Below are 9,451 nucleotides of genomic sequence, written 5' to 3' on the forward strand. Positions count from 1 at the left end.
ATCTTCCAACCAAGTACACCACATGATTTAACTTTTTATTTCAAATAAAATTCTTACATGTGTTATTTATTTTGCATGTTCTCTTGCCCCTGCTATCCACAAGTTGAGAATACTGTTGAGACAGACAATAGTGATTAAATACACCACTTAGTTTCAAAGGTTCTTGTATTTTACACAGAAGATGCCTTGCAGAGTTTGAAGAATACCATGCCTTTATTAGTTTAATTGTTACTCATTTCAGTTAAGTGTCACTCATGGAAGCTAATTGTCCTGCAGTCTCATTTGGTTGCACAGCCGTAGGCAGATTACATTCAAATTCTGTAGTTTCAGTTCATGATACTCCTCCTCCTGTATGTGTAATCAATGGTACAGAATGTAACAATTTTGTAATGTTACGCTTACTGCATGGACATAAAAGACAAGCCAGTAAATGAGGGAGATGCACATTTTACAAAGATTCACAGTTGCTGATGAAAATCAGCCACATTTGAGGTCTTTAATGAAAAATTATAATTTTGTTATCTTGCAGAATATTGCTACTCGTTTTGGATTACCCATTTCCTTAAGACAAAATGTAGCATTTAATACACCTGTATCTATTCTGGCTGATGTAATTTCATGGTCAGGTGAAGTTTCATATTATGTAGCAGATGGAGTATTGGTGTTCTGTGCAGATGGCTAGCACGCCTTTCTTTTTCTTAGCAGTGTTTGCAAACGTACTCTCCTCTTTGTAAACCAGGGGAATGGTAATTTGTACCTGGTTTAAAAAAAAAGAAAGAAAAACTTTTGATTTATTTATGAATCTCATATTTCTGTTTCTCTTCACTGGCATTTTTTGTAGTGGGTTTGTTGGAGGATGTTACTGCTTTATTCTTACATGGCACTTGTTTGTAAAAGTGAATCTTTGGATATGTAAATATTCTTGGTGAAATAGTCTGAATCGTTTTTTAGTCTTACACAAAGGTTAAGATGCGAATGTGAAATTGATCTTGAATTCTAGTCTCCACATTAATAATGTTAATGGAGCCAATTAACTGTACAAAATACATTTTCTGTAAGCCCCTAAGACTGCAGATATAAAATGGACTTCTTAGTAATTAAATTATATTGTGATGATAACTTCACAAAGATAGTTGGTTTGAATATATTTAAGTTTCATTCTTTGAAAAGGACTCAGATACAATTTTAATAAGAAGGCCTGAATGCTGCATAGTAAAATGTTCATGTGAGATTGAGGGCGAAAGACTGTTTAACATTCAGCTCCTTTTGTAGAAATACTACATATTTAAACATGACCAAGGTTTAGTGCAGACACCTGACTGATGTGCAAGCAACTGTGGCTTCTGCTGTCTTCTTCATTTAGAAATAATTGTTGTCTTCTCTGAATTTGATTTAATTTGATGACCTATGCTGAACAAAGACAGAATACTATATTAGTGTAAAGTAACATTTTGGCAATTCTTCTTGTATGCAGTGCAGGGTGCATGAAAGCCTTTTATTTCATTAAGTGAAAAAAATACAGAGAACCAGTAACATGATTTTTGATATTATAATTAGTACTATGATTGTTCTACAGTATTTGCTGTATTTCAGAAATTGTTAATGTTTATATGTATATATATGTGTATATATACACACACACACATATATATACACACATGTATACATACGTTTGTATACACACACTTCCAATTTAACAAATCCTAAAGACTCTAGATTGTGCCAATTCAATTGTCCATGCCCCATAACTCTGTCAGTCACTGAACAACTTAGTTGCAGTGGCCTGAGATAGTATTTCCCCTTTCTCTCTGCTTTTTTTCATGTGGAAGTCACTAAATGCATGTAGACATGTGAGCTGCTTCAATTTACATTCTCCTATATCAACTTTAATAATTGATAAAGGTGCATTTGAAATAATGTCAGTCTATGAGCTAGTCTGAAGCCCACCAGCCTAGAACAAGTTTAGTAATTTCTAGCAACATTTGGAGAAATAACACCAGACTCTTGCATCTATGTTCATTGCACCCCATCTGTCAGAGACCTTACATCATTTTGCATGACATATTTCTCAAAAGCTACACCTTAGAGCTGTGATCCAGGAAACGAGAGAGACCAAACAATTAACAACTAGCTCAATTAAAAATACTTTAAAACCACTTTCCCTTTGAATATTTTGGTTTATTCTGGGACAGAGAATTAATTATTTCTACAAATTGTATGTCTATGTAAAATGTTTATGCATTTTGGATTGCTATTAAAAATGAATATTTTCCTAAACATTTTTCCCGTTTCTTCTCTCTTCTTTGGATGTTAATTAAATATGAACATATTAGACCCTATTTTATTCTATAACCTTCTCTCTATATATTTTATCTGAATTTTCTTCTTTATTTTCTTGAATTCTTTTGACAAAAATTGAAGAAGCTTGTGTTGGGAATGATATTAGGATTAACCAAACAATGAAATCTCTAGCGGTGAAGGGAAGATAGCTTGCTGAGATGCTGTTAGAATTTACTTGGCTCTGTAACTTCTTTTACACAAATATTTCACATATTTTTTTCTAAATCTTAGAATAGGAGGAATTCTGTTCCTAGCAAAATTATCCCCTTGACAGAGTATAGAGTTTTCATGCTAAAGAGTCAACAACCATATTTAAGGAGCTTACTTGAGATAAAGAATAGTATGCTTAACACTCTATGCTGCTTGATTTACACAAGGCTCTAGAGTAAAGTTAGGCTTCCTTAAAAGCAATATACTTTGTTTATGCTAGATTTTTTTTTCTTTTGTTAGCAAACATACATTTTCTTTAAATGTACATCAACTAGAAAGGAGTATATGTATTGCTAGGGGAAGAAAAAGAATATGATAGCCAGTTACATTTGAAAACTCCAGGTAAAATGAAATAATATATTGTTTGAGATGCTAGTTCATGAGAAGTAAGCTGTGCTAAAATTTGTGTGATAAAATCATCAAAACTGGGGAAAACATAAGCAGTGCAAGATTTCAAGAATAATTTTTAATTGAGATTTGTTTTGTTGACACAGAAAGAAAAGAAAAAACAAAACCTTGAGATGTAGAAGAAATAAGGAAAATGGAGAATTTGGCAGGTAATTGCTGTTCTTGTAAAAAGCAGTATGTAATTATTGCAATACATGAGATTGCAGGAACTGTGTAGCTAGCTAAACAGTAAGTATTGCTTGGTGCATTTTATTAAGGCAAGGAACTGCAGGTGGATTTCCTGCTTGCCTATGTGTATGTGCAAGAGAGTAGGGCAGGGGGAAATAAATCTCGTTCTTTCCTTGACTGCAATGCAGATCTGGGAGGGGTTTTCACATCCGCATGGCTCAAACACATGGTCACTATTCAGCCAATAGTTAGCCTTACATCTGGCACATTATTTGTGTGGCTCAAAATGCCTTTTCTGATTGCAAAACATGAAGATCTCTCACTTTTTTTCCTAAATTGAATTTGCATGCGTTCTTGAGTCTGTGATTTATATAAAACGTAATTTTAACTGTGTATCTGGCATACACTGTAGCTATCCTAAGAGCTACCTTGCCAATGACTGTCACAGGATTTTTTAAAAACACAACTATGTGGATGATTCCTTTTCTGTACTTACTCTGCTAGCTATGCTTAAGATGCTAGGATCATGTTTTTTGATGGTATGCTATGTTTTAACCTGTTTGTAAATTATGCTCCACTTTTAAGTATTACACCCCCCGGCAAAGTCAAGATATTTCAAAATATATTGACTTGATTTTTTTAGATAATTATTTTCTGGTCTGTTATTGCAGAGAAAAGTTTTATTAATTTTATAACATGTATTTTGAGATTTTTGTGATGCAAGGACATATGTACAGTTCTTTATACATAGCATTGAAACATATGTGAATATGGTTGTCTTTCAAAAGCTGCCAAAATAAATTTAAATTCCAGCCAGTAATACCGTGTGCTAATGCTGAAGGTACTTCTGTTTTTAAAAAGTCATCAAGTCTTCATAATGAATTCCAAGGTGTTTTTTCTTGTAACCTAGTAATTTAGTATTTAGGTGGCAGTATATTTTGTTAAATACAAAATATTACACTCTGAAATATGAGTAGGTATAATTAAAACAAATATTCTAAGCATTATAATAGTTTCTACTAAGTATCTTATAATTCTTTCTCACTAAAATTAAAATTATTTTTGTTGACCAATGCCAGAGTTCAATGGGCAAATAGAATAAAACTCTAGAGAGTGTCAAAACACAATCTATTGTGTCTAATTAAATCACTTAATTATGAGAAATATATTGAAACTGCTGGGAGAATATAGCCAAAGGTGAGGAACTGCAGCTGGTAATTTGTACATTCAGGGCCCTCAGGTATATGAAGTTATGTATTCCATGGAAAAATGTGTTAGGAGTTTAAAAAAATGCCCTGTAATGCTAGAATACTTACCATGAAAATGGATGCACATGCTTGTTTACCAAACATTGTAGGTCATGTGCAAAAAAGGCATCTGGAAAATGCTGAGTAGTGAAAATATTTATGGCAATATATAACCTGATGACATTTCTGCCTTCAGGACACACATGGTTGGAATTAGTTTGCCATGTAATTAATAATTTTATATGTGTTAATACGAGGACAGTAATATATGCAGATAGATTATACAAGAGAAATCTAACATGAGGTCAACTATCTAATTCATTAAAAAAAGTTAACATTTAAGGCTGTAACATTCAAACAAGTAACATTATATAAATGGAAACAATTCAGATTTAAAATGGTGCATTTTGCATTTGGAAAAATGACAGATAAGCACTGTTTTTCACGGAGTTTGTCCTGAAACTTATCAATCTTGGTAAAATGTAATATAAAACCTAACACTTTTTAATGTTTGCAACCATAATGCTGTAGTATCATCTGCATTTAACATGTATTTCATCAATATATGTTATCCAGTTATCAGAGGAGTTGGCTACAGTATCTTGTACCAGATATAGTTAAAATGGTTATGTGGTTTTGTGGTGTGTAAGGGATTTAATAAACTGACAATGTCCTCAAAACATACCAAAAAATCTAGGTAAAGGCTTTTACAGTTACAAAATCAAGATTCTTGTTTGATGTACATTCTTGTACTTTATGTTGACAGAGGACGAGGCCTACACTCTAAGCAAGCTTGAGTAACTTTGCAGATGTTATCCATTTTTATATTGTTTCTGGGTGCCATTTCAGAGACTTGTTACTAAAAATATACAGATAAATGGGTCTATTTGTACCACTTCAGTGAAGCCAACTCAGAGAAACATCACCTGGGACACTGACTTTGGCATTTCTTTCTAAGTGTAGTCAACCAAGTAGGCTGTACCATTTTAAATACTGTATCTAGTTGTATCACAGAATTTCCAATTATAACAATAGTTTCTTATATTTTTGTGTCTATCAGATAAAATATTTTATTTACAAATCAAGAAAGTTGCTTTTAAAGTTTAAATACAGAGAATGCACAGCTGGGTATTTCTGTGATTAAAAGTTACTGTTTTAGCTAAGCAAGAATTAACTGCTTTTCATGTCATGTACTAACCCTCCAGTACACCTGTTGCTTTTCTTCCCTCCCTCTCATGAAGCTGGGTATGGTATTAACTGTATTAGTTTTTTGGGTATTTTTCTTCTGTTCTGTAGTCCTGTGCCCAAACAAAGCTTCCACCTTGCCTGTATTTTTAACCTAACACCCCCCTAGGAGTTTCAGAAAGCAGACTGGAAAACCAGGACTGCTATGCCAGGCTTGAAGCAGTGAGGTAATACACCAAGATGACTGCTTGAAGCCAGAAATCTTGACCATTATTGCAAAACTTATGATGGGACCACAGAGAAAAGTATGATTAGTCATGGAGTGTTAAATTATACATGACTGCAGCAGTGCTGAAACATCAGCCACCAGCTCTTCCTTTTTCTATTTTGTTCACTTCAATGATAAGATGAGAATTTTCCTGTTTTGACCTTTGGATTAAATCTGTCACTATTGATTTTAAAATCTGCCAATGGTCCATCTTTTGAATTCAAGCCTTTTGGTTTTTATTTTGTTTTGTGACTTCCATATCTGAGATCCCATTTACACTAAAACAAAAGCATGTATGTTTCCAAGTGGTTTACATGCATTTCAGGCTCTCCTGGATATGGCTGTTCTTCCTAGAGCTCAGTTACTGCTCCTGCTTCCACTGAGGACTATATACGAAATCTGCTGTGTAACGCTGTAGGACTGCCACCTTGGTACTCCTAAATTATGGGCTGAAACTTGTAAGGTCATAGTCTAGGTAGGATGATTTGGGAAGAGGTGTAGACTAGTGTTCTGTCTTTGTGTGACAATCAGTTCTTTTACCATTCTGGGAGGAACTGAGTTATAAATACACACGGAATTATGAGTATTTTGAAAAGTACATAGTTGCTCACCATTACTTCCTAGTGATCTGTGTGTTTCTTACAAAATCTGTCAAATGCTGCTTTCATAATGCCAAATTTGAATACTTCTATAATATTAATTTTTTAAACTCCTGGCAGATTGGTTGTGACTTCAGCTATGGTAATTGATTTAGCAGCTGAAGTGTAGGCTCACATTTCCCCCTCTCCTTACTATTTTGTGAAGATTGTAACTTCCAGCAGGGCAGGTACTAGACAACAGGCAGTGTGCAAAAGACTTAAATCTCTGCAGCTGTTGGCTCATTTGTATTCTGGTGCCACATGTTGTTATCAGTAATTTGTGACATTCATCAGAAGCGGAAAGTGTGTATGTTTTTCCTTTTTTTGGAGCATATGTACTACCACTGCAGTTAAGATGAATATTGAAGTATTAATGCAGTTTGTTTTACTTCCTTGGCAATACTGCTCTAGCAATTCTGCGCAACAAGGAAGAAAGAGTCATTAGCTTCTAGGTAATTTGAAACAATATCTTGATTTATTTGTTTGTTTTATTTTGATTTTCTGTTGTTCTTAAAATATCTAGCAGGGGAAAATGATGTAAGAAAGTCAGGGCTTGATGAACTTATGGAAACAAATAAGTGCTTTTGTTTTCTTTCCATATAAATGCTTCATCAGTTTCAGACTCTGAACTTTTCTGCAATTGTATTTACAGATATGTTAATTGGAATTCCTCTGGAGTTAGTATCAAGTAAGGGCACATAGCAACATAATAAACACTTGAATCCATATAGAACTTTCTCAAATATATCAATGTACTAGACTAAAAGACTTCCACCAAAGCTTACATCCATTACACTAGGGATCTGTCCTAGCTCACAAAATTCAGATTTTGAGCTGCAATTTTTCCGCAATCTGGAGTTGTTTTGTTTCCAGGTTTGCATTCTAATCTCTGAACAGATACTGTCTTTGTTTTCACTTATGAGTGAACTGCAGCCTTGCTCATTTTGTAACTTACTTTTATTTTCTGTTTTGATTGTATCTTCTGCTGTTATAACAATCATCTTATTAAAAAATGTTGTAAAAACATGTAAATTAATAATAATAGTATTTAAATTGTTATAATTTATATTTTTCTTCAGTTTATACTTTTTATTAAAAAATAAGATGGCTGATATAGCACAAGATGGATTTAATTGGATGTTAATAAATAATGATTATAATAAATGCAGTGTACTTGCACTGCCACATTAGTGTTTTGCTCTGAGATCTGAATATGGGGTTTTTGCCATTGTACACAAATTTCTAGTCCTCACACAATATTCCATTGCTGTTGGTCCTTGGTAAAGAAGGAGTCGTTCTTTACAAAACCAATTGGTTAACCAGGATCCAGATTATTCCTGAATGGTGTATGTCAAATTTTCAATTTCATAATAATGGTGATACTGATTTGATGTATCAGTTCCATTGCAGAGTAGAATATTTTGAGCCATACATTCAGTTGTATTTGTTGAAATAATCTATTCATTCAAGATATGAACAAAAATAAAAGTTTACATTGTGTTATCTTTGGCATTATGTTCCTAAATTATTTAATGTTTCTCTTAATAATAAGTGTCCAAGTGATCTAGCAAACTTAAATGATAGTTGTGAGAGTACAATTTGCCTTGTGCTAATAAAGGTGATGGTTTGTGCATGGCATAATGTGTGAAACCATCTCCTCATACATAGATTAACCAACTAAATAGACTAAGCAGTTTCAGATTTAAGATCTTGTTAGCTTGGGCAAACACCACAAGTAGGGTAGCTGTATGCTATACTAGGCCATTTTTTAATTTCTTCCAGAAGAATCAATATTGGGGATATCAAACCTTAATCCCTTTAGCAGAGGAGAGCATTGAATACTTTTCATACCACTGCAGTAGTAGTATCTGAATCAGTACTGTTTTTTGTCAATACAAACTGTCTGGGTTTGAAGTGCTAAGGCTCTCATCCAACAAACTTCAGAATTGGTTAGATGCGAAGTTGTAATACAGGTCTCTTACTAGACTTAATATATACTAGCATTGAAGAAATGGTTGCCAAATTCTTTAAAAATAGGTGAATTTTTCTTGAAAGCATTAAGGTAAAAACAATGTATTTGTCAAATAAACTTCACATGGTGGCATATACATTTATTTTATCCCCAGAACAGCTTTATATACAATTTAAAGCAGTGAAAATTACTGGTATTGTGAAACCTGGTCTAGCTTTGTAACTGCCTGACTTTTCTTTTTCCCCTTCATTCCACATATAAATACTGAGAATCTTGGCATAAAGAACACAGCCTGGGGCATATCCCATAAAACTTACAATGCAATTAAATGAGCAATTTCTACTGGAAATAAAGCGGGTATGTTGAGTAGAATATGAATTAAATCAAGCAAGAACAGAGTCAGACAACCTTTTGTAGTACTCCAGGCTCTTCAAAAGAACCCCCAGGGTCAGCAGTACCAAATACAGCTGACAGGTCAAGGCCAATCAGCAAAGAAAGATAACTGCAGTTTGCAATGAAAAGTGGGTCATTCCAAATTTTGATTAATGTAGTCTCAATGCTGTGGTGTCCACTCGAGTGGGTTAGCAAAATAAAGACAGATAGCAGTGGATTAACTCTAACCCTTTTTTATTATACTGCAGCCGTTACAAGCTTCTCTGCAACATTCACTAAGACTAGGTTTTCTCCAGTTTATGATCCTTCTTCTCACATTGCTGTCTGTCCTGAATTCCATGGAATTAACTCAGTTACAAGGAGCTGTCCTGCTGAGTATTTGCAGGACTAACAAAATGATGTCAAAATAACTTTGGAACAAGGCAAACCCACCACATTCTTACCATGATGTTTAGTTGATGTTTGCAGCATGCTTATCCTATGGAGCCTGTATGCAAAAAGGGTGTCAGCTTTGTTAAAACACAAGGAGCAACAAATTTGTTGGTTTTTGACAGTTTTGTTACACAAAATACTCAAAAACTTCAACTATAGAATAAACTTTGCAAGTGTAACTTGCCAATGG

Source organism: Indicator indicator, chromosome 5 (genome assembly GCF_027791375.1).
Source record: "Indicator indicator isolate 239-I01 chromosome 5, UM_Iind_1.1, whole genome shotgun sequence".
NCBI classification, from domain to species: Eukaryota; Metazoa; Chordata; class Aves; order Piciformes; family Indicatoridae; genus Indicator; species Indicator indicator.